This window comes from Elgaria multicarinata, chromosome 22, assembly GCF_023053635.1.
Source record: "Elgaria multicarinata webbii isolate HBS135686 ecotype San Diego chromosome 22, rElgMul1.1.pri, whole genome shotgun sequence".
In the NCBI taxonomy this organism is placed as follows: Eukaryota; Metazoa; Chordata; class Lepidosauria; order Squamata; family Anguidae; genus Elgaria; species Elgaria multicarinata.
This window is the reverse complement of record NC_086192.1, coordinates 225001-248094: the sequence shown is the minus strand read 5'-3', so window position 1 is coordinate 248094 and position 23094 is coordinate 225001. Positions and strand designations below refer to the sequence as shown.

Genomic DNA, 23094 nt, shown 5'->3' with positions numbered 1-23094 from the left:
AAAAAGTCTTAAATTGTTTCATTTTGAGCTAATGTTTGGCTTTTCCTCTCAGTTTTTAGTGGGGGAACAAGAAAGAATTAAATAGGAATTGGGAAATGTTTTATTCCAAGAATATGTAATTGCCCTGCAGTTTTCTCTTTTCCAGCTCCATCGTTACCTGCACCTTTCCAGAGATTGTCGTTAGAAGAACCCTGCCTATTCCAGCCTACCTGCTTAAAGTAGGACCCCAGGATTGAGAAAGCCCTTGCTGCTTTGTACTTGTAAGTTGTAAGTGAAATTATTATAGACAGATAAATGGACACATTGTTCTAAAATAAAGCCTCCCCTGTGCCAGAAGGACACAGGCAAAGCAAAGTTCATCTGCCTTCTGGTGCACCGGAAGCCACCAGCAACATAGGCGAAGAAACCAGCACGGAGCAACCTAGGTACTCAACCCAACATTTAAAGGACACTAAAGTTATCTTACATGTGTGTGAAGATTATGTAGCTGTAATTTTGATAATTGTTACTTTAGTAGTTCTAAGTGTTTCTTTAATTGCCATAGCAAATGTTTTTAAGAAAGGATTTGTGCCTTTTACCACTCATAAGTGACTTGGCTTCGTTCCACAACTGCCAAATGTTCTTTGCAAAAGCTTATCTTCCTGCCCTGCAAAAGCTTGTGATCACCACACAAGCCAAAATATCAGAATTGTGTACACATGTTATGATTCTACCCAAGGACTTTTAGAGCCCTACGGTAGTTGTAAATGAAAGTTAACAAAGAATAGCAGAGTTGGAAGGGGCCTACAAGACCATCGAGTCCAACCCCCTGCTCAATGCAGGAATCCACCCTAAAGCATCCCTGACAGTTAGTTGTCCAATATAGAGTAGTTAAAAGAGGGATTTCTTGCATTGTATTTTGTTCCATTGTAATGATTTTTGTTTATCCTTGCTTTTTGCCTTCCCTGTATTTTGTCTTTTATGAAAAATCTTGCAAAGTCTGTAATCCACCAGCAAATGTATTTGTATTGTGAAGCCTTAGCCACAGATGATCTAAAAGAAGTTAGCAAGCTTGATTTTTAAATTGCTTTAAAGGGGGGAAAATGTTAGCAGAACCACCTCCATTTTTAACAGGAAACTGTAAAATCTCCATTGCACTCCAAGCAAAATGTCAAAATGCCCTGTATGAGAATGTCTCCTTGTGTGCGTCCTTGCATCCTTGATTACTAATATAAACAAGAGTCCTGGCTCCAGCTGTCTGTGTTGAAGTTAACTCTCTGTAACTTACTGTCAGGCCAAAGGTATTGTTTACAGGACTGTTTAGCATAATTAGCTATGCCTCAGTGTTATGTTCTGATTGGTTAATGCTGCTACTGGGCCCTGCCCCTTGAAAGCTTTAATACTGTACCATATTCCCTATGTCTTTTGTCTGATTGCTCCCTTTGAAGAGACCAGGCCTTGAATACTAATCAATAAAGCGCTTTTGAACCCTCTGTCGTTGGAATGGTGGAGTCGTGCTTAAGGGCTGTTTGGATCTCGTCCTTGGGTGAAAAGAACATTGATCTAACACTACCCCTACCCCTAACCCTAACCCTAACCCTAACCCTAACCCGAACCTGAACTCCTAACCCTAACCCTAACCCTAACCCTAACCCGGAACCTAACTCTAACCAGGAACCTAACCCTAACCCGGACCCTAACCCTAACGCTAACCCTAACCCTAACCCTAACCCTAACCCTAACCCGGAAACTAACCCTAACCCAGAACCTAACCCGGAACCTAACCCGGAACCGAACCCGGAACCTAACCCTAACCCTAACCCTAAACCGGAACCTAATCCTATCCCTAACCCGGAACCTAACCCTAACCCGGAACCTAATCCTAACCCTAACCCGGAACCTAACTCTAACCCTATCCTGGAACCTAACCCTAACCCGGAACCTAACCCTAAAACTAACCCTAACCCGGAACCTAACCCTAACCCGGAACCTAACCCTAAACCGGAACCTAACCCTAATCCGGAAACTAACCCTCACCCTTACCCGGAACCTAACCCTAACCCGGAACCTAACCGGGTTAGGGTTAGGCATATATAGAAAGCTCCATAAGTTGCACCGAAACGACGTTCAGATACCCATTCCGGCAAAAACTCATTTTGCGCAAAACGGGCCGTAACGGAAACTTCCCAATTAAGTAAGTGAATGAAACTCACCAGGTGCACATGACAAGGTGGGGCAAATATAGAAAGCTCCATAAGTTGCACCAAAACGACGTTCAGATACCCGTTCTGGCAAAAAATTGTATTGCGCAAATTTGGTCGTAATGGCAACTTCCTAATGAGGTAAGTGAACCAAACTCACCAGATGCACATGACAAGTTGGGGCAAATATATAACCCGAAACCTAACCCTAACCCTAACCGTAAACCCTAACCCTAACCATAACCCTAACCCTAACCCGGAACCTAACCCTAACCCGGAACCTAACCCTAACCCGGAACCTAACCCTAACTTGGAACCTAACCCTAACCCTAACCCTAACCCTAACCCTAACTCTAACCCTAACCCTAACCCTAACGCTAACCCTAACCCTAACCCTAACCCTAACCCTAACCCTAACCCTAACACTGACCTTAAACTTAACCCTAACCCTAACCCTTACCTTAACCTTAACCCTAACCTTAACCCTAACCCTACCCTAACCCCACCCCTACCCCTACCCCTAACCCTACCCCTAACCCTAACCCTAACCCTAACCCTAACCTGAACTCCTAACCCTAACCCTAACCCTAACCCTAACCCGGAACCTAACTCTAACCAGGAACCTAACCCTAACCCTAACCATAACCCTAACCCTAACCCTAACCCTAACCCTAACCCTAACCCTAACCCGGAACCTAACCCGGAACCTAACCCTAACCCGGAAACTAACCCTAACCCAGAACCTAACCCGGAACCTAACCCGGAACCGAACCCGGAACCAAACCCTAACCCTAACCCTAAACCGGAACCTAATCCTAACCCTAACCCGGAACCTAACCCTAACCCGGAACCTAATCCTAACCCTAACCCGGAACCTAACTCTAACCCTATCCTGGAACCTAACCCTAACCCGGAACCTAACCCTAAAACTAACCCTAACCCGGAACCTAACCCTAACCCGGAACCTAACCCTAAACCGGAACCTAACCCTAATCCGGAAACTAACCCTCACCCTTACCCGGAACCTAACCCTAACCCGGAACCTAACCGGGTTAGGGTTAGGCATATATAGAAAGCTCCATAAGTTGCACCGAAACGACGTTCAGATACCCATTCCGGCAAAAACTCATTTTGCGCAAAACGGGCCGTAACGGCAGCTTCCCAATGAGGTAAGTTAACCAAACTCACCAGATGCACATGACAAGTTGGGACAAATATAGACAGCTCCATAAATTACCCGACACGACGTTTAGATACCCATTCCGGCAAAAACTCGTATTCAGCAAAACGGGCCGTAACGGCAACTTCCCAATTAAGTAAGTGAATGAAACTCACCAGGTGCACATGACAAGGTGGGGCAAATATAGAAAGCTCCATAAGTTGCCCCGAAAAGACGTTCAGATACCCATTCCGGTAGAAAACATGTATTGCGAAAATGGGCTGTAACGGCAGCTTCCCAATAAGGGAAGTGAACCAAATTCACCATATGCACATAACTAGGTGGGGCAAATATGGAAAGCTCCAAAAGTTACCCCGAAACCATGTTCAGATACCCTTTCTGGGCAAAAACACGTATTGCGAAAATTGGGCCGTAACGGCAGCTTCCCAATGAGGTAAGTGAACCAAACTATCCAGATGCACATGACAAGTTGGGACAAATATAGAAAGCTCCAAATGTTGCCCCAAAACCATGTTCTAATAGCCATTTTTGCAGAAAACGCGTATTGCGAAAATGGGCCGTAACGGCTCCTTTCCAATGAGGTAAGTGAACCAAACTTACTAGATGCACAAGACAACGTGGGACATATATAGAAAGCTCCAAAAGTTACCCCAAAACCACATTCAGATACCCGTTCCGGTCAAAACCTTGTATTGCGTAAAATGGGCCGTAACGGCAGCTTCCCAATGAGGTAAGTGAACCAAACTCACCAGATGCACATGACAAGGTGGGACAAATATAGAAAGCTCCAAAAGTTGCCCCAAAACCACGTTCAGACATCCGTTCCGGGCAAAAACGCGTATTGCGCAAATTGGGCCGTAGCAGCAACTTCCCAATGAGGTGAGTGAACCAAACTCACCAGATGCACATGACAAGGTAGGACAAACATAGAAAGCTCCAAAAGTCACAGCAAAACCACGTTCAGATACCCATTCTGGGCAAAAACTCGTATTGCACAAATTGGGCCGTAATGGCAACTTCCCAATGAGGTAAGTGAACCAAACTCACGAGATGTGCAGGGACCATGCTAATCTTCTCTGTATCGTTCCAATTTTAGTATATGTGCTGCCGAAGCGAGCACAACCCTAACCCTAACCCTAACCCTAACCGTAACCCTAACCGTAACCCTAACCCTAACCCTAACCCTAACCCTAACCCTAACCCTAACCCTAACCCTAACCCTAACCCTAACCCTAACCCTAACCCTAACCCTAACCCTAACCCTAACCCTAACCCTAACCCTAACCCTAACCCTAACCCTAACCTTAACCCTAACCCTAACCCTTACCTTAACCTTAACCTTAACCCTAACATTAACCCTAACCCTAACCCTAACCCTAACCCTAACCCCTAACCCTAACCCTAACCCTAACCCTAACCCTAAACCGGAACCTAACCCTTACCCGGAACCTAACCCTAACCCTAACCCTAACCCTGACCTTAACCCGGAACCTAACCCTAACCTGGAACCTAACCCTTACCCAGAACCTAACCCGGAACCTAACCCTAACCTTAACCCTAACCCGGAACCTAACCCTAACCCAGAACCTAACCCGGTACCTAACCCGGAAACTAACCCTAACCCTAACCCTAACCCTAACCCGAAACCTAACCCTAACCTGGAACATAACCCTAACCCGGAACCTAACCCTAACCCGGAACCTAACCCTAACTCGGAACCTAACCCTAACCCTAACCCTAACCCTAACCCTAACTCTAACCCTAACCCTAACCCTAACGCTAACCCTAACCCTAACCCTAACCCGAACCCTAACCCGAACCCGAACGCGAACCCTAACCCTAACCCGAACCTGAACTCCTAACCCTAACCCTAACCCTAACCCTAACCCGGAACCTAACTCTAACCAGGAACCTAACCCTAACCCGGAACCTAACCCTAACCCTAACCCTAACCCTAACCCTAACCCTAACCCTAACCCTAACCCTAACCCTAACCCTAACCCTAACCCGGAACCTAATCCTTCACCGGAACCTAACCCTAACTCTAACCCTAACCCTAACCCTAAGCCTAACCCGGAACCTAACCCTAACCCGGAACCTAACAACCCGGAACCTAACCCGGAACCTAACCCGGAACCTAACCTTAACCCTAACCCTAACCCGGAACCTAACCCTAACCCAGAATCTAACCCAGAACCTAACCCGGAACCTAACTCGGAACCTAACCCTAACCCTAGCCCTAATCCTGAACCTAACCCTAACCCGGAAAGTATCCCTAAACCGGAACCTAACCCTAACCCGGAACCTAACCCTAACCCGGAACCTCACCCTAACCCTAACCCGGAACCTAACCCTAACCCGGAACCGAACCCTAACCCTAACACTAACCCAGAACCTAACCCTAACCCGGAACCTAACCCTAAACCGGAACCTAACCCTAATTCGGAACCTAACCTTAACCCTAACCCGGAGCCTAACCCTAACCCGGAACCTAAGGGGTTTAGGGTTAGGCATATATAGAAAGCTCCATAAGTTGCACCAAAACGACGTTCAGATACCCGTTCTGGACAAAAAATTGTATTGCGCAAATTGGGTCGTAATGGCAACTTCCTAATGAGGTAAGTGAACCAAACTCACCAGATGCACATGACAAGTTGGGGCAAATATATAACCCGAACCCTAACCCTAACCCTAACCCTAAACCCTAACCCTAACCCTAACCCTAACCCTAACCCGGAACCTAACCCTAACCCGGAACCTAACCCTAACTCGGAACCTAACCCTAACCCTAACCCTAACCCTAACTCTAACCCTAACCCTAACCCTAACGCTAACCCTAACCCTAACCCTAACCCTAACCCTAACCCTAACCCTAACCCTAACCCTAACCCTAACCCTGACCTTAAACTTAACCCTAACCCTAACCCTTACCTTAACCTTAACCCTAACCTTAACCCTAACCCTACCCAAACCCCACCCCTACCCCTACCCCTAAACCTAACCCGAACCTGAACTCCTAACCCTAACCCTAACCCTAACCCTAACCCGGAACCTAACTCTAACCCGGAACCTAACTCTAACCAGGAACCTAACCCTAACCCGGACCCTAACCCTAACCCTAACCCTAACCCTAACCCTAACTGGGATCCTAACCCTAACCCGGAACCTAACCCGGAACCTAACCCGGAACCTAACCCTAACCCGGAAACTAACCCTAACCCAGAACCTAACCCGGAACCTAACCCGGAACCGAACCCGGAACCTAACCCTAACCCTAACCCTAAGCCGGAACCTAATCCTAACCCTAACCCGGAACCTAACCCTAACCCGGAACCTAATCCTAACCCTAACCCGGAACCTAACTCTAACCCTATCCTGGAACCTAACCCTAACCCAGAACCTAACCCTAAAACTAACCCTAACCCGGAACCTAACCCTAACCCGGAACCTAACCCTAAACCGGAACCTAACCCTAATCCGGAAACTAACCCTCACCCTTACCCGGAACCTAACCCTAACCCGGAACCTAACCGGGTTAGGGTTAGGCATATATAGAAAGCTCCATAAATTGCACCGAAACGACGTTCAGATACCCATTCCGGCAAAAACTCATTTTGCGCAAAACGGGCCGTAACGGCAGCTTCCCAATGAGGTAAGTTAACCAAACTCACCAGATGCACATGACAAGTTGGGACAAATATAGACAGCTCCATAAATTACCCGACACGACGTTCAGATACCCATTCCGGCAAAAACTCGTATTCAGCAAAACGGGCCGTAACGGCAACTTCCCAATAAGGGAAGTGAACCAAATTCACCATATGCACATAACTAGGTGGGGCAAATATGGAAAGCTCCAAAAGTTACCCCGAAACCATGTTCAGATACCCTTTCTGGCCAAAAACACGTATTGCGAAAATGGGCTGTAACGGCAGCTTCCCAATAAGGGAAGTGAACCAAATTCACCATATGCACATAACTAGGTGGGGCAAATATGGAAAGCTCCAAAAGTTACCCCGAAACCATGTTCAGATACCCTTTCTGGGCAAAAACACGTATTGCGTAAATTGGGCCGTAACGGCAGCTTCCCAATGAGGTAAGTGAACCAAACTATCCAGATGCACATGACAAGTTGGGACAAATATAGAAAGCTCCAAAAGTTGCCCCAAAACCACGTTCTAATAGCCATTTTTGCAGAAAACGCGAATTGCGAAAATGGGCCGTAACGGCTCCTTTCCAATGAGGTAAGTGAACCAAACTTACGAGATGCACAAGACAAGGTGGGACATATATAGAAAGCTCCAAAAGTTACACCAAAACCACGTTCAGACATCCGTTCCGGGCAAAAACGAGTATTGCGCAAATTGGGCCATAGCAGCAACTTCCCAATGAGGTGAGTGAACCAAACTCACCAGATGCACATGACAAGGTAGGACAAACATAGAAAGCTCCAAAAGTCGCAGCAAAACCACGTTCAGATACCCATTCTGGGCAAAAACTCGTATTGCACAAATTGGGCCGTAATGGCAACTTCCCAATGAGGTAAGTGAACCAAACTCACGAGATGTGCAGGGACCATGCTAATCTTCTCTGTATCGTTCCAATTTTAGTATATGTGCTGCCGAAGCGAGCACAACCCTAACCCTAACCCTAACCCTAACCCTAACCCTAACCCTAACCCTAACCCTAACCCTAACCCTAACCCTAACCCTAACCCTAACCCTCACCCTAACCTTAACCCTAACCCTAACCTTTACCTTAACCTTAACCCTAACCTTAACCCTAACCCTAACCCTAACCCTAACCCTAACCCTAACCCTAACCCTAACCCCTAACCCTAACCCTAACCCTAACCCTAACCCTAAACCGGAACCTAACCCTTACCCGGAACCTAACGCTAACCCTAACCCTAACCTTAACCCGGAACCTAACCCTAACCCGGAACCTAACCCTAACCCGGAACCTAACCCAAAACCTAACCCTAACCTTAACCCTAACCCAGAACCTAACCCTAACCCAGAACCTAACCCGGAACCTAACCCGGAACATAACCCGGAAACTAAACCTAACCCTAACCCTAATCCGAAACCTAACCCTAACCTGGAACATAACCCTAACCCGGAACCTAACCCTAACCCGGAACCTAACCCTAACCCTAACCCTAACCCTAACCCTAACTCTAACCCTAACCCTAACCCTAACGCTAACCCTAACGCTAACCCTAACCCTAACCCTAACCCTAACCCTAACCCTAACCCTAACCCTAACCCTAACCCTAACCCTAACCCTGACCCTGACCTTAAACTTAACCCTAACCCTAACCCTTACCATAACCTTAACCCTAACCTTAACCCTAACCCTAACCCTAACCCTAACCCTAACCCTAACCCGAACCCGAACCCGAACCCGAACCCGAACCCGAACCCGAACCCGAACCCTAACCTGAACTCCTAACCCTAACCCTAACCCTAACCCTAACCCGGAACCTAACTCTAACCAGGAACCTAACCCTAACCCGGAACCTAACCCTAACCCTAACCCTAACCCTAACCCTAACCCTAACCCTAACCCTAACCCTAACCCTAACTGGGAACCTAACCCTAACCCGGAACCTAACCCGGAACCTAACCCTAACCCTAACCCTAACCCGGAACCTAACCCTAACCCAGAACCTAACCCGGAACCTAACCCTAACCCTAACCCTAAGCCGGAACCTAACCCTAAGCCGGAACCTAATCCTAACCCTAACCCGGAACCTAACCCTAACCCGGAACCTAATCCTAACCCTAACCCGGAACCTAACTCTAACCCTATCCTGGAACCTAACCCTAACCCGGAACCTAACCCTAAAACTAACCCTAACCCGGTACCTAACCCTAACACGGAAAATAACCATAAACCGGAACCTAACCCTAATCCGGAAACTAACCCTCACCCTTACCCGGAACCTAACCCTAACCCGGAACCTAACCGGGTTAGGGTTAGGCATATATAGAAAGCTCCATAAGTTGCACCAACACGACGTTCAGATACCCATTCCGGCAAAAACTCATTTTGCGCAAAACGGGCCGTAACGGCAGCTTCCCAATGAGATAAGTGAACCAAACTCACCAGATGCACATGACAAGTTGGGACAAATATAGACAGCTCCATAAATTACCCGAAACGACGTTCAGATACCCATTCCGGCAAAAACTCGTATTCAGCAAAACGGTCCATAACGGCAACTTCCCAATTAAGTAAGTGAATGAAACTCACCAGGTGCACATGACAAGGTGGGGCAAATATAGAAAGCTCCATAAGTTGCCCCGAAACGACGTTCAGATACCCATTCCGGTAGAAAACATGTATTGCGAAAATGGGCCGTAACGGCAGCTTCCCAATAAGGGAAGTGAACCAAATTCACCATATGCACATAACTAGGTGGGGCAAATATGGAAAGCTCCAAAAGTTACCCCGAAACCATGTTCAGATACCCTTTCTGGGCAAAAATACCTATTGCGAAAATTGGGCCGTAACGGCAGCTTCCCAATGAGGTAAGTGAACCAAACTATCCAGATGCACATGACAAGTTGGGACAAATATAGAAAGCTCCAAAAGTTGCCCCAAAACCACGTTCTAATAACCATTTTTGCAGAAAACGCGTATTGCGAAAATGGGCCGTAACGGCTCCTTTCCAATGAGGTAAGTGAACCAAACTTACTAGATGCACAAGACAAGGTGGGACATATATAGAAAGCTCCAAAAGTTACCCCAAAACCACGTTCAGATACCCGTTCCGGTCAAAAACTTGTATTGCGTAAAATGGGCCGTAAGGGCAGCTTCCCAATGAGGTAAGTGAACCAAACTCACCAGATGCACATGACAAGGTGGGACAAATATAGAAAGCTCCAAAAGTTGCCCCAAAACCACGTTCAGACATTCGTTCCGGGCAAAAACGCGTATTGCGCAAATTGGGCCGTAGCAGCAACTTCCCAATGAGGTGAGTGAACCAAACTCACCAGATGCACATGACAAGGTAGGACAAACATAGAAAGCTCCAAAAGACGCAGCAAAACCACGTTCAGATACCCATTCTGGGCAAAAACTCGTATTGCACAAATTGGGCCGTAATGGCAACTTCCCATTAGGTAAGTGAACCAAACTCACCAGATGCACATGACAAGGTGGGGCAAATATAGAAAGCTTCATAAGTTTCCCCGAAATGACGTTCAGATTCCCATTCCGGCAAAGACTTGTATTGAGCAAAACGGGATTTAACGGCAGCTTCCCAATGAGGTAAGTGAACCAAACTCACCAGATGTGCAGGGGCCATGCTAATCTTCTATGTATCGTTCCAATTTAATATATGTGCTGCCGAAGCGAGCACAACCCTAACCCTAACCCTAACCCTAACCCTAACCCTAACCCTAACCCTAACCCTAACCCTAACCCTAACCCTAACCCTAACCCTAACCCTAACCCTAACCCTAACCCTAACCCTAACCCTAACCCTAACCCTAACCCTAACCCGGAACCTAACCCTAACCCTAACCCTAAGCCGGAACCTAATCCAAACCCTAACCCGGAACCTAACCCTAACCCGGAACCTAATCCTAACCCTAACCCGGAACCTAACCCGGAACCTAACCCGGAACCTAACCCTAACCCGGAAACTAACCCTAACCCAGAACCTAACCCGGAACCTAACCCGGAACCGAACCCGGAACCTAACCCTAACCCTAACCCAGAACCTAACCCTAAAACTAACCCTAACCCGGAACCTAACCCTAACCCGGAACCTAACCCTAAACCGAAACCTAACCCTAATCCGGAAACTAACCCTCACCCTTACCCGGAACCTAACCCTAACCCGGAACCTAACCGGGTTAGGGTTAGGCATATATAGAAAGCTCCATAAGTTGCACCAACACGACGTTCAGATACCCATTCCGGCAAAAACTCATTTTGCGCAAAACGGGCCGTAACGGCAGCTTCCCAATGAGGTAAGTTAACCAAACTCACCAGATGCACATGACAAGTTGGGACAAATATAGACAGCTCCATAAATTACCCGACACGACGTTCAGATACCCATTCCGGCAAAAACTCGTATTCAGCAAAACGGGCCGTAACGGCAACTTCCCAATTAAGTAAGTGAATGAAACTCACCAGGTGCACATGACAAGGTGGGGCAAATATAGAAAGCTCCATAAGTTGCCCCGAAACGACGTTCAGATACACATTCCGGTAGAAAACATGTATTGCGAAAATGGGCCGTAACGGCAGCTTCCCAATAAGGGAAGTGAACCAAATTCACCATATGCACATAACTAGGTGGGGCAAATATGGAAAGCTCCAAAAGTTACCCCGAAACCATGTTCAGATACCCTTTCTGGGCAAAAACACGTATTGCGTAAATTGGGCCGTAACGGCAGCTTCCCAATGAGGTAAGTGAACCAAACTATCCAGATGCACATGACAAGTTGGGAAAAATATAGAAAGCTCCAAAAGTTGCCCCAAAACCACGTTCTAATAGCCATTTTTGCAGAAAACGCGTATTGCGAAAATGGGCCGTAACGGCTCCTTTCCAATGAGGTAAGTGAACCAAACTTACGAGATGCACAAGACAAGGTGGGACATATATAGAAAGCTCCAAAAGTTACACCAAAACCACGTTCAGACATCCGTTCCGGGCAAAAACGAGTATTGCGCAAATTGGGCCGTAGCAGCAACTTCCCAATGAGGTGAGTGAACCAAACTCACCAGATGCACATGACAAGGTAGGACAAACATAGAAAGCTCCAAAAGTCGCAGCAAAACCACGTTCAGATACCCATTCTTGGGAAAAAACTCGTATTGCACAAATTGGGCCGTAATGGCAACTTCCCAATGAGGTAAGTGAACCAAACTCACGAGATGTGCAGGGACCATGCTAATCTTCTCTGTATCGTTCCAATTTTAGTATATGTGCTGCCGAAGCGAGCACAACCCTAACCCTAACCCTAACCCTAACCCTAACCCTAACCCTAACCCTAACCCTAACCCTAACCCTAACCCTAACCCTAACCCTAACCCTAACCCTAACCCTAACCCTAACCTTAACCCTAACCCTAACCCTTACCTTAACCTTAACCCTAACCTTAACCCTAACCCTAACCCTAACCCTAACCCTAACCCCTAACCCTAACCCTAACCCTAACCCTAACCCTAAACCGGAACCTAACCCTTACCCGGAACCTAACCCTAACCCTAACCCTAACCCTAACCTTAACCCGGAACCTAACCCTAACCCGGAACCTAACCCTAACCCGGAACCTAACCCGGAACCTAACCCTAACCCTAACCCTAACCCTAACCCTAACCCTAACCCTAACCCTAACCCTAACCCTAACCCTAACCCTAACCCTAACCCTAACCCCTAACCCTAACCCTAACCCTAACCCTAAACCGGAACCTAACCCTTACCCGGAACCTAACCCTAACCCTAACCCTAACCCTAACCTTAACCCGGAACCTAACCCTAACCCGGAACCTAACCCTAACCCGGAACCTAACCCGGAACCTAACCCTAACCTTAACCCTAACCCGGAACCTAACCCTAACCCGGTACCTAACCCGGAACCTAACCCGGAACATAACCCGGAAACTAACCCTAACCCTAACCCTAATCCGAAACCTAACCCTATCCTGGAACATAACCCTAACCCGGAACCTAACCCTAACCCGGAACCTAACCCTAACTCGGAACCTAACCCTAACCCTAACCCTAACTCAAACCCTAACCCTAACCCTAACGCTAACCCTAACCCTAACCCTAACCCTAACCCTAACCCTAACCCTAACCCTAACCCTAACCCTAACCCTAACCCTAACCCTAACCCTGACCCTGACCTTAAACTTAACCCTAACCCTAACCCTTTCCTTAACCTTAACCCTAACCCTAACCCTAACCCTAACCCTAACCCTAACCCTAACCCGAACCCGAACCCGAACCCGAACCCGAACCCGAACCCGAACCCGAACCCGAACCCGAACCCGAACCCGAACTCCTAACCCTAACCCTAACCCTAACCCTAACCCGGAACCTAACTCTAACCAGGAACCTAACCCTAACCCGGAACCTAACCCTAACCCTAAATCTAACCCTAACCCTAACCCTAACCCTAACCCTAACTGGGAACCTAACCCTAACCCGGAACCTAACCCGGAACCTAACTCTAACCCTAACCCGGAACCTAACCCTAACCCAGAACCTAACCCGGAACCGAACCCGGAACCTAACCCTAACCCTAACCCTTAGCCGGAACCTAATCCTAACCCTAACCCGGAACCTAACCCTAACCCGGAACCTAATCCTAACCCTAACCCGGAACCTAACTCTAACCCTATCCTGGAACCTAACCCTAACCCGGAACCTAACCCTAAAACTAACCCTAACCCGGTACCTAACCATAACCCGGAAAATAACCATAAACCGGAACCTAACCCTAATCCGGAAACTAACCCTCACCCTTACCCGGAACCTAACCCGAACCCGAACCCGAACCCGAACCCGAACTCCTAACCCTAACCCTAACCCTAACCCTAACCCGGAACCTAACTCTAACCAGGAACCTAACCCTAACCCGGAACCTAACCCTAACCCTAACTCTAACCCTAACCCTAACCCTAACCCTAACCCTAACTGGGAACCTAACCCTAACCCGGAACCTAACCCGGAACCTAACTCTAACCCTAACCCGGAACCTAACCCTAACCCAGAACCTAACCCGGAACCGAACCCGGAACCTAACCCTAACCCTAACCCTTAGCCGGAACCTAATCCTAACCCTAACCCGGAACCTAACCCTAACCCGGAACCTAATCCTAACCCTAACCCGGAACCTAACTCTAACCCTATCCCGGAACCTAACCCTAACCCGGAAGCTAATCCTAAAACTAACCCTAAACCGGTACCTAACCCTAACCCGGAAAATAACCATAAACCGGAACCTAACCCTAATCCGGAAACTAACCCTCACCCTTACCCGGAACCTAACCCTAGCCCGGAACCTAACCGGGTTAGGGTTAGGCATATATAGAAAGCTCCATAAGTTGCACCAACACGACGTTCAGATACCCATTCCGGCAAAAACTCATTTTGCGCAAAACGGGCCGTAACGGCAGCTTCCCAATGAGATAAGTGAACCAAGCTCACCAGATGCACATGACAAGTTGGGACAAATATAGACAGCTCCATAAATTACCCGAAATGACGTTCAGATGCCCATTACGGCAAAAACTCGTATTCAGCAAAACGGTCCGTAACGGCAACTTCCCAATGAGGTAAGTGAACCAAACTATCCAGATGCACATGACAAGTTGGGACAAATATAGAAAGCTCCAAAAGTTGCCCCAAAACCACGTTCTAATAGCCATTTTTGCAGAAAACGCGTATTGCGAAAATGGGCCGTAACGGCTCCTTTCCAATGAGGTAAGTGAACCAAACTTACTAGATGCACAAGACAAGGTGGGACATATATAGAAAGCTCCAAAAGATACCCCAAAACCACGTTCAGATACCCGTTCCGGTCAAAAACTTGTATTGCGTAAAATGGGCCGTAACGGCAGCTTCCCAATGAGGTAAGTGAACCAAACTCACCAGATGCACATGACAAGGTGGGACAAATATAGAAAGCTCCAAAAGTTGCCCCAAAACCACGTTCAGACATTCGTTCCGGGCAAAAACGCGTATTGCGCAAATTGGGCCGTAGCAGCAACTTCCCAATGAGGTGAGTGAACCAAACTCACCAGATGCACATGACAAGGTAGGACAAACAAAGAAAGCTCCAAAAGACGTAGCAAAACCACGTTCAGATACCCATTCTGGGCAAAAACTCGTATTGCACAAATTGGGCCGTAATGGCAACTTCCCAATGAGGTAAGTGAACCAAACTCACGAGATGTGCAGGGACCATGCTAATCTTCTCTGTATCGTTCCAATTTTAGTATATGTGCTGCCGAAGCGAGCACAACACTAACCCTAACCCTCACCCTAACCCTCACCCTCACCCTCACCCTAACCCTAACCCTAACCCTAACCCTAACCCTAACCCTAACCCTAACCCTAACCCTAACCCTAACCCTAACCCTAACCCTAACCCTAACCCTAACCCTAACCCTAACCCTTACCCTAACCTTAACCCTAACCCTAACCCTTACCTTAACCTTAACCCTAACCTTAACCCTAACCCTAACCCTAACCCTAACCCTAACCCTAACCCCTAACCCTAACCCTAACCCTAACCCTAACCCTAAACCAGAACCTAACCCTTACCCGGAACCTAACCCTAACCCTAACCCTAACCCTAAGCCTAACCCTAACCCGGAACCTAACCCTAACCCGGAACCTAACCCTAACCCGGAACCTAACCCGGAACCTAACCCTAACCTTAACCCTAACCCGGAACCTAACCCTAACCCAGAACCTAACCCGGAACCTAACCCGGAATCTAACCCGGAAACTAACCCTAACCCTAACCCTAACCCGAAACCTAACCCTAACCTGGAACATAACCCTAACCCGACACCTAACCCTAACCCGGAACCTAACCCTAACCCGGAACCTAACCCTAACCCGGAACCTAACCGTAACCTAAACCTAACCCTAACCCGGAACCAAACTCTAACCCTAACCCGGAACCTAACCTTAACCCGGAACCTAACCCTAACCCTAACCCTAACCCGGAACCTAACCCTAACCCGGAACCTAACCCTAAACCGGAACCTAACCCTAATCCGGAACCTAACCCTAACCCGGAACCTAACCGGGTTAGGGTTAGGCAAATATAGAAAGCTCCTTCAGTTGCCCCTAAACGACGTTCAGATACCCATTTTGGCAAAAATGCGTATTCCGCAAAATATGCCGTAATGGCAGCTTCCCAATAGGGGAAGTGAACCAAACTCACCATATGCACATAACTAGGTGGGGCAAATATAGAAAGCTCCAAAAGTTGCCCCCAAACCACGTTCAGAAACCCGTTTTGGTCAAAAATGCATATTGCGCCCAACGTTCTAACACCCGTTCTTGCGGGAGGGACAAATATAGAAAGCTCCAAAAGTTGCCCCGAAACGACGTTCAGATACCGATTCCGGCAAAAATTCGAATTGTGCAAATTGGGCCATAACGGCTGCTTCCCAATGAGGTAAGTGAACCAAACTATCCAGATGCACATGACAAGGTAGGAGAAATATAGAAAGCTCCAAAAGTTGCTCCAAAACCACGTTCAGTTACCCGTTCCTTGCAAAAATGCGCATTGCGCAAAATGGGCCGTAACGGCAGCTTCCCAATAAGGGAAGTGAACCAAACTCACCATATGCACATAACTAGGTGGGGCAAATATAGAAACCTCCAAAAGTTACCCCGAAACTACGTTCAGATACCCCTTATGGGCAAAAATGCGTATTGCGCAAAATTGGGCCGTAACGGCAACTTCCCAATGAGGTAAGTGAACCAAATCACCAGATGCACATGACAAGGTAGGATAAATATAGAAAGCTCCAGAAGTTGCCCCAAAACCACATTCAGATACCCGTTCTGGGCAAAAACTCATGTTGCGCAAATTGGGCCGTCATGGCAACTTCCCAATGAGGTAAGTGAACCAAACTCACGAGATGCACATTACAAGGTGGGGCAAATATATAAAGCTCCATAAGTTGCCCCGAAACGACGTTCAGATACCCATTCCGAGAAAAACTCGTATTTCGCAAAACAGATGCGCAGGGGCCATGCTAATCTTCTCTGTATCGTTCCAATTTTATTATATGTGCTGCCAAAGCGAGCACTACCCTAACCCTAACCCTAACCCTAACCCTAACCCTAACCCTAACCCTAACCCTAACCCTAACCCTAACCCTAACCCTAACCTTAACCCTAACCCTAACCCTAACCCTACCTTAACCCTAACCCTAAGCCTAACCCTTACCTTAACCCTAACCCTAACCCTAAACCTAACCCTAACCCTAACCCTAACCCTAACTCTAACCCTAACCATACCCTAACCCTAAGCCTAACCCTTACCTTAACCCTAACCCTAACCCTAACCCTAACCCTAACCCTTACCCTTACCTTAACCCTAACCCTAACCCTAACCCTAACCCTAACCCTAACCCTAACCCTAACAATAACCCGGAACCTAACCCTAGACCTAACCCGGAACCTAACCCTATCCCGGAACCTAAACCTAACCCGGAACCTAAACCTAACCCGGAACCTACCCGGAACATAACCCGGAACCTAACCCGGAACCCAACCCGGAACCTAACCCTAACCCGGAACCTAACCCGGAACCTAACCCTAACCCTAACCCTAACCCTAACTACGTTCATTTACCCGTTCCTGGCAAAAACGCGTATTGCGCAAAATGGGCCATAACGGCAGCTTCCCAATGAGGTAAGTGAACCAAACTATCCAGATGCACATGACAAGTTGGGACAAACATAGAAAGCTCCAAAAGTTGCCCCAAAACCACGTTCTTATACCCGTTTTTGCGGAAAACGCGTATTGCGAAAATCGGCCGTAACGGCACCTTCCCAATGAGGTAAGTGAACCAAACTCACTAGATGAACAAGACAAGGTGGAACATATATAGAAAGCTCCAAAAGTTACCCCAAAACCATGTTCAGATACCCGTTCCAGGCAAAAACGTGTATTGCGCAAATTGGGCCGTAACGGCATCTTCCCAATTAGGTAAGTGAACAAAACGCACCAGATGCACATGACAAGGTGGGGCAAATATAGACAGCTCCTAAAGTTACCCCAAAACCACGTTCAGATACCCATTCTCGGCAAAAAATCGTACTGCGCAAAATGGGCCGTAAAAGCAGCTTCCCAATGACGAAAGTCAAACAAACTCACCAGATGCACATGACAAGGTAGGAGAAAAATAGAAAGCTGCAAAAGTTGCCCCAAAACCACGTTCAGATACCCGTTCAGGGCAAAAACGCATAATGCGCAAATTGGGCCGTAAAAGCAGCTTCCCAATGAGGAAAGTGAACCAAACTCACCAGATGCACATGACAAGGTGGGACAAATATAGAAAACTCCAAAAGTTGCCCCAAAACGATGTTCAGATACCCTTTCCTGGCAAAAACGCATATTGCGCAAATTGGGCAGTAACGGCACCTTCCCAATGAGGTAAGTGAACCAAACGCACCAGATGCACATGACAATTTGGGAAAAATATAGAAAGCTCCAAAAGTTGCCCCAAAACCACGTTCAAATACCCTTTTTTGCGGAAAACGCGTATTACGCAAAATGAGCCGTAACGACAGCTTCCCAATGAGGTAAGTGAACCAAACTAACCAGATGCACATGACAAGGTGGGAGAAATATAGAAAGCTCCAAAAGTTGCCCCCAAACCACGTTCAGATACCCTTTCAGGGCAAAAATGCATATTGCGCAATTTGGGCCGTAAAAGCAGCTTCCCAATGAGGAAAGTGAACCAAACTCACCAGATGCAGATGACAAGGTGGGACAAATATAGAAAGCTCCAAAAGTTGCCCCAAAACCACGTTCAGATTCCCTTTCCTGGTAAAAACGCACATTGCGCAAATTGGGCCGTAACGGCACCTTCCCAATGAGGTAAGTCAACCAAACGCACCAGATGTACATGACAATTTGGGACAAATATAGAAAGCTCCAAAAGTTGCCCCAAAACCATGTTCTAATACCCTTTTTTGCGGAAAACGGGTATTGCGCAAAATGGGCCTTAACGACAGCTTCCGAATGAGGTAAGTGAACCAAACTCACCAGATGCACATGACAAGGTAGGAGAAATATAGAAAGCTCCAAAAGATGCCCCAAAACCACGTTCAGTTACCCCGTTCCTGGCAAAAACGTGTATTGCGCAAAATGGGCCCTAACGGCAGCTTCCCAATGAGGTAAGTGAACCAAACTTAATAGATGCACAAGACAAGGTGGGACATATATAGAAAGCTCCAAAAGTTACCCCAAAACAACGTTCAGATACCTGTTCCGGTCAAAAACGTGAATTGCGCAAAATGGGCCGTAACGGCAGCTTCCCAATCAGGTAAGTGAACCAAACTCACCAGATGCACATGACAAGTTGGGACAAGTACAGAAAGCTCCAAAAGTTGCCCCCAAAGCACGTTCAGATACCCTTTCCGGCAGAAAACGTCTATTGCGAAAATGGGCCGTAACGGCACCTTCCCAATAAGAGAAGTGAACCAAACTCACCATATTCCCATTACTAGGTGGGGCAAATATAGAAAGCTCCAAAAGTTACCCCAAAACCACGTTGAGATACCTGTGATGGGCAAAAACGCGTATTGCGCCAATTGGGCCGTAACGGCAACTTCCCAATGAGGTAAATGAACCAAACTAACCAAATGCACATGACAAGGTAGGATAAATATAGAAAGCTCCAGAAGTTGCCCAAAAACCACTTTCAGATACCCGTTCTGGGCAAAATTCATGCTGAGCAAATTGGGCCGTCATGGCAACTTCCCAATGAGGTAAGTGAACCAAACTCACGAGATGCACATTACAAGGTGGGGCAAATATATAAAGCTCCATAAGTTGCCCCGAAACGACGTTCAGATATCCATTCTGAGAAAAACTCGTATTGCGCAAAACAGATGCGCAGGGGCCATGCTAATCTTCTCTGTATCGTTCCAATTTTAGTATATGTGCTGCCAAAGCGAGCACTACCCTAACCCTAACCCTAACCCTAACCCTAACCCTAACCCTAACCCTAACCCTAACCCTAACCCTAACCCTAACCCTAACCTTAACCCTAACCCTAACCCTAACCTTAACCCTAACCCTAAGCCTAACCCTTACCTTAACCCTAACCCTAACCCTAACCCTAAACCTAACCCTAACCCAAACCCTAACCCTAACCCTAACCCTAACAATAACCCGGAACCTAACCCTAGCCCTAACCCGGAACCTAACCCTAACCCGGAACCTAAACCTAACCCGGAACCCAAACCTAACCCGGAACCTAACCTGGAACCTAACCCGGAACCTAACCCGGAACCTAACCCTAACCCGGAACCTAACCCGGAACCTAACCCTAACCCTACCCCTACCCCTAACTACGTTCATTTACCCGTTCCTGGCAAAAACGCGTATTGCGCAAAATGGGCCATAACGGCAGCTTCCCAATGAGGTAAGTGAACCAAACTATCCAGATGCACATGACAAGTTGGGACAAACATAGAAAGCTCCAAAAGTTGCCCAAAACCACGTTCTAATAAACGTTTTTGCGGAAAACGCGTATTGCGAAAATCGGCCGTAACGGCACCTTCCCAATGAGGTAAGTGAACCAAACTCCCTAGATGAACAAGACAAGGTGGGACATATATAGAAAGCTCCAAAAGTTACCCCAAAACCATGTTCAGATACCCGTTCTGGGCAAAAACGCGTATTGCGCAAATTGGGCCGTAACAGCATCTTCCCAATTAGGTAAGTGAACAAAACGCACCAGATGCACATGACAAGGTGGGGCAAATATAGAAAGCTCCATAAGTTGCCCAGAAACAACGTTCAGACACCCATTCCGGCAAAAACTCGTATTGCGCAAAACGGGCCGTAACGGCAACTTCCCAATTAAGTAAGTGAATGAAACTCACCAGGTGCACATGACAAGGTGGGGCAAATATAGAAAGCTCCATAAGTTGCCCCGAAACGACGTTCAGATACCCATTCCGGTAGAAAACATGTATTGCGAAAATGGGCCGTAACGGCAGCTTCCCAATAAGGGAAGTGAAACAAATTCACCATATGCACATAACTAGGTGGGGCAAATATGGAAAGCTCCAAAAGTTACCCCGAAACCATGTTCAGATACCCTTTCTGGGCAAAAATACGTATTGCGAAAATTGGGCCGTAACGGCAGCTTCCCAATGAGGTAAGTGAACCAAACTATCCAGATGCACATGACAAGTTGGGACAAATATAGAAAGCTCCAAAAGTTGCCCCAAAACCACGTTGTAATAGTCATTTTTGCAGAAAACGCGTATTGCGAAAATGGGCCGTAACGGCTCCTTTCCAATGAGGTAAGTGAACCAAACTTACTAGATGCACAAGACAAGGTAGGACAAATATAGAAAGCTCCAAAAGTTGCTCCAAAACCACGTTCAGATACCCGTTCTTGCGGAAAACGCGTATTGCGAAAATGGGCCGTAACGGCACCTTGCCAATGAGGTAAGTGTACCAAACTCAGTAGATGCACAAGACAAGGTGGGACAAATATAGAAAGCTCCAAAAGTTACCCTAAAACCACGTTCAAATACCCGTTCCGGTCAAAAACGTGTATTGCGCAAATAGGCCGTAACGGCAGCTTCCCAATGAGGTAAGTGAACCAAACTCACCGGATGCACATGACAAGTTGGGACAAATACAGAAAGCTCCAAAAGTTGCCCCCAAACCACGTTCAGATACCCTTTCCGGCAGAAAACGTGTATTGCGAAAATGGGCTGTAACGGCACCTTCCCAATGAGGTAAATGAACCAAACTCACCAGATGCACATGACAAGGTGGGGCAAATATAGAAAGCCCCATAAGTTTCCCCGAAACGACGTTCAGATACCCATTCCGGCAAATACTCGTATTGCGCAAAACGGGCCGTAACGGCAGCTTCCCAATGAGGTAAGTGAACCAAAACCACCAGATGCGCAGGGGCTATGCTAATCTTCTCTGTATCGTTGCAATTTTACTATATGTGCTGGCGAAGCGAGCACAACCCTAACCCTAACCCTAACCCTAACCCTAACCCTAACCCTAACCCTAACCCTAACCCTAACCCTAACCCTAACCCTAACCCTAACCCTAACCCTAACCCTAACCCTAACCCTAACCCTATCCCTAACCCTAACCCTAACCCTAACCCTAACCCTAATCCTAACCCTAACCCTAACCCTAACCCTAACCCTAACCCTAACCCTAACCCGAACCCTAACCCTAACCCTGACCCTGACCCTGACCCTGACCTTAAACTTAACCCTAACCCTAACCCTTACCTTAACCTTAACCCTAACCTTAACCCTAACCCTAACCCTAACCCTAACCCTAATCCTAACCCTAACCCTAACCCTAACCCTAACCCGAACCCGAACCCGAACCCGAACCCTAACCCTAACCCGAACCTGAACTCCTAACCCTAACCCTAACCCTAACCCTAACCCGGAACCTAACTCTAACCAGGAACCTAACCCTAACCCGGAACCTAACCCTAACCCTAACCCTAACCCTAACCCTAACCCTAACTGGGAACCTAACCCTAACCCTAACCCTAACCCTAACCCTAACCCTAACCCTAACCCTAACCCTTACCCGGAACCTAACCCTAACCCTAACCCGGAACCTAATCCTTCACCGGAACCTAACCCTAACTCGAACCCTAACCCTAACCCTAAGCCTAACCCGGAACCTAACGCTAACCCGGAACCTAACCCTAACCCGGAACCTAACCCGGAACCTAACCCAGAACCTAACCTTAACCCTAACCCTAACCCGGAACCTAACCCTAACCCAGAACCTAACCCAGAACCTAACCCGGAACCTAACTCGGAACCTAACCCTAACCCTAGCCCTAATCCTGAACCTAACCCTAACCCGGAAAGTATCCCTAACCCGGAACCTAACCCTAACCCGGAACCTAACCCTAACCCGGAACCTCACCCTAACCCTAACCCGGAACCTAACCCTAACGCGGAACCTATCCCTAACCCTAACGCTAACCCAGA

At 47.5% G+C, this 23094-nt stretch overlaps 8 pseudogenes; all 8 read right to left on the bottom strand.

Moving 5' to 3' along the window:
- Positions 1-4411: 4411 nt before the first annotated feature.
- Positions 4412-4480, bottom strand: LOC134412866 (U6 spliceosomal RNA; annotated as a pseudogene).
- Positions 4481-7925: 3445 nt separating this feature from the next.
- Positions 7926-7994, bottom strand: LOC134412864 (U6 spliceosomal RNA; annotated as a pseudogene).
- Positions 7995-10661: 2667 nt separating this feature from the next.
- Positions 10662-10729, bottom strand: LOC134412835 (U6 spliceosomal RNA; annotated as a pseudogene).
- A 1530-nt stretch (positions 10730-12259) lies between these two features.
- LOC134412862 (U6 spliceosomal RNA) lies at positions 12260-12328 on the bottom strand (annotated as a pseudogene).
- Positions 12329-15285: 2957 nt separating this feature from the next.
- Positions 15286-15354, bottom strand: LOC134412861 (U6 spliceosomal RNA; annotated as a pseudogene).
- Positions 15355-17069: 1715 nt separating this feature from the next.
- On the bottom strand, positions 17070-17166 carry LOC134412844 (U6 spliceosomal RNA; annotated as a pseudogene).
- A 2790-nt stretch (positions 17167-19956) lies between these two features.
- On the bottom strand, positions 19957-20050 carry LOC134412850 (U6 spliceosomal RNA; annotated as a pseudogene).
- A 1970-nt stretch (positions 20051-22020) lies between these two features.
- On the bottom strand, positions 22021-22089 carry LOC134412883 (U6 spliceosomal RNA; annotated as a pseudogene).
- Between the last annotated feature and the right edge of the window lie 1005 nt (positions 22090-23094).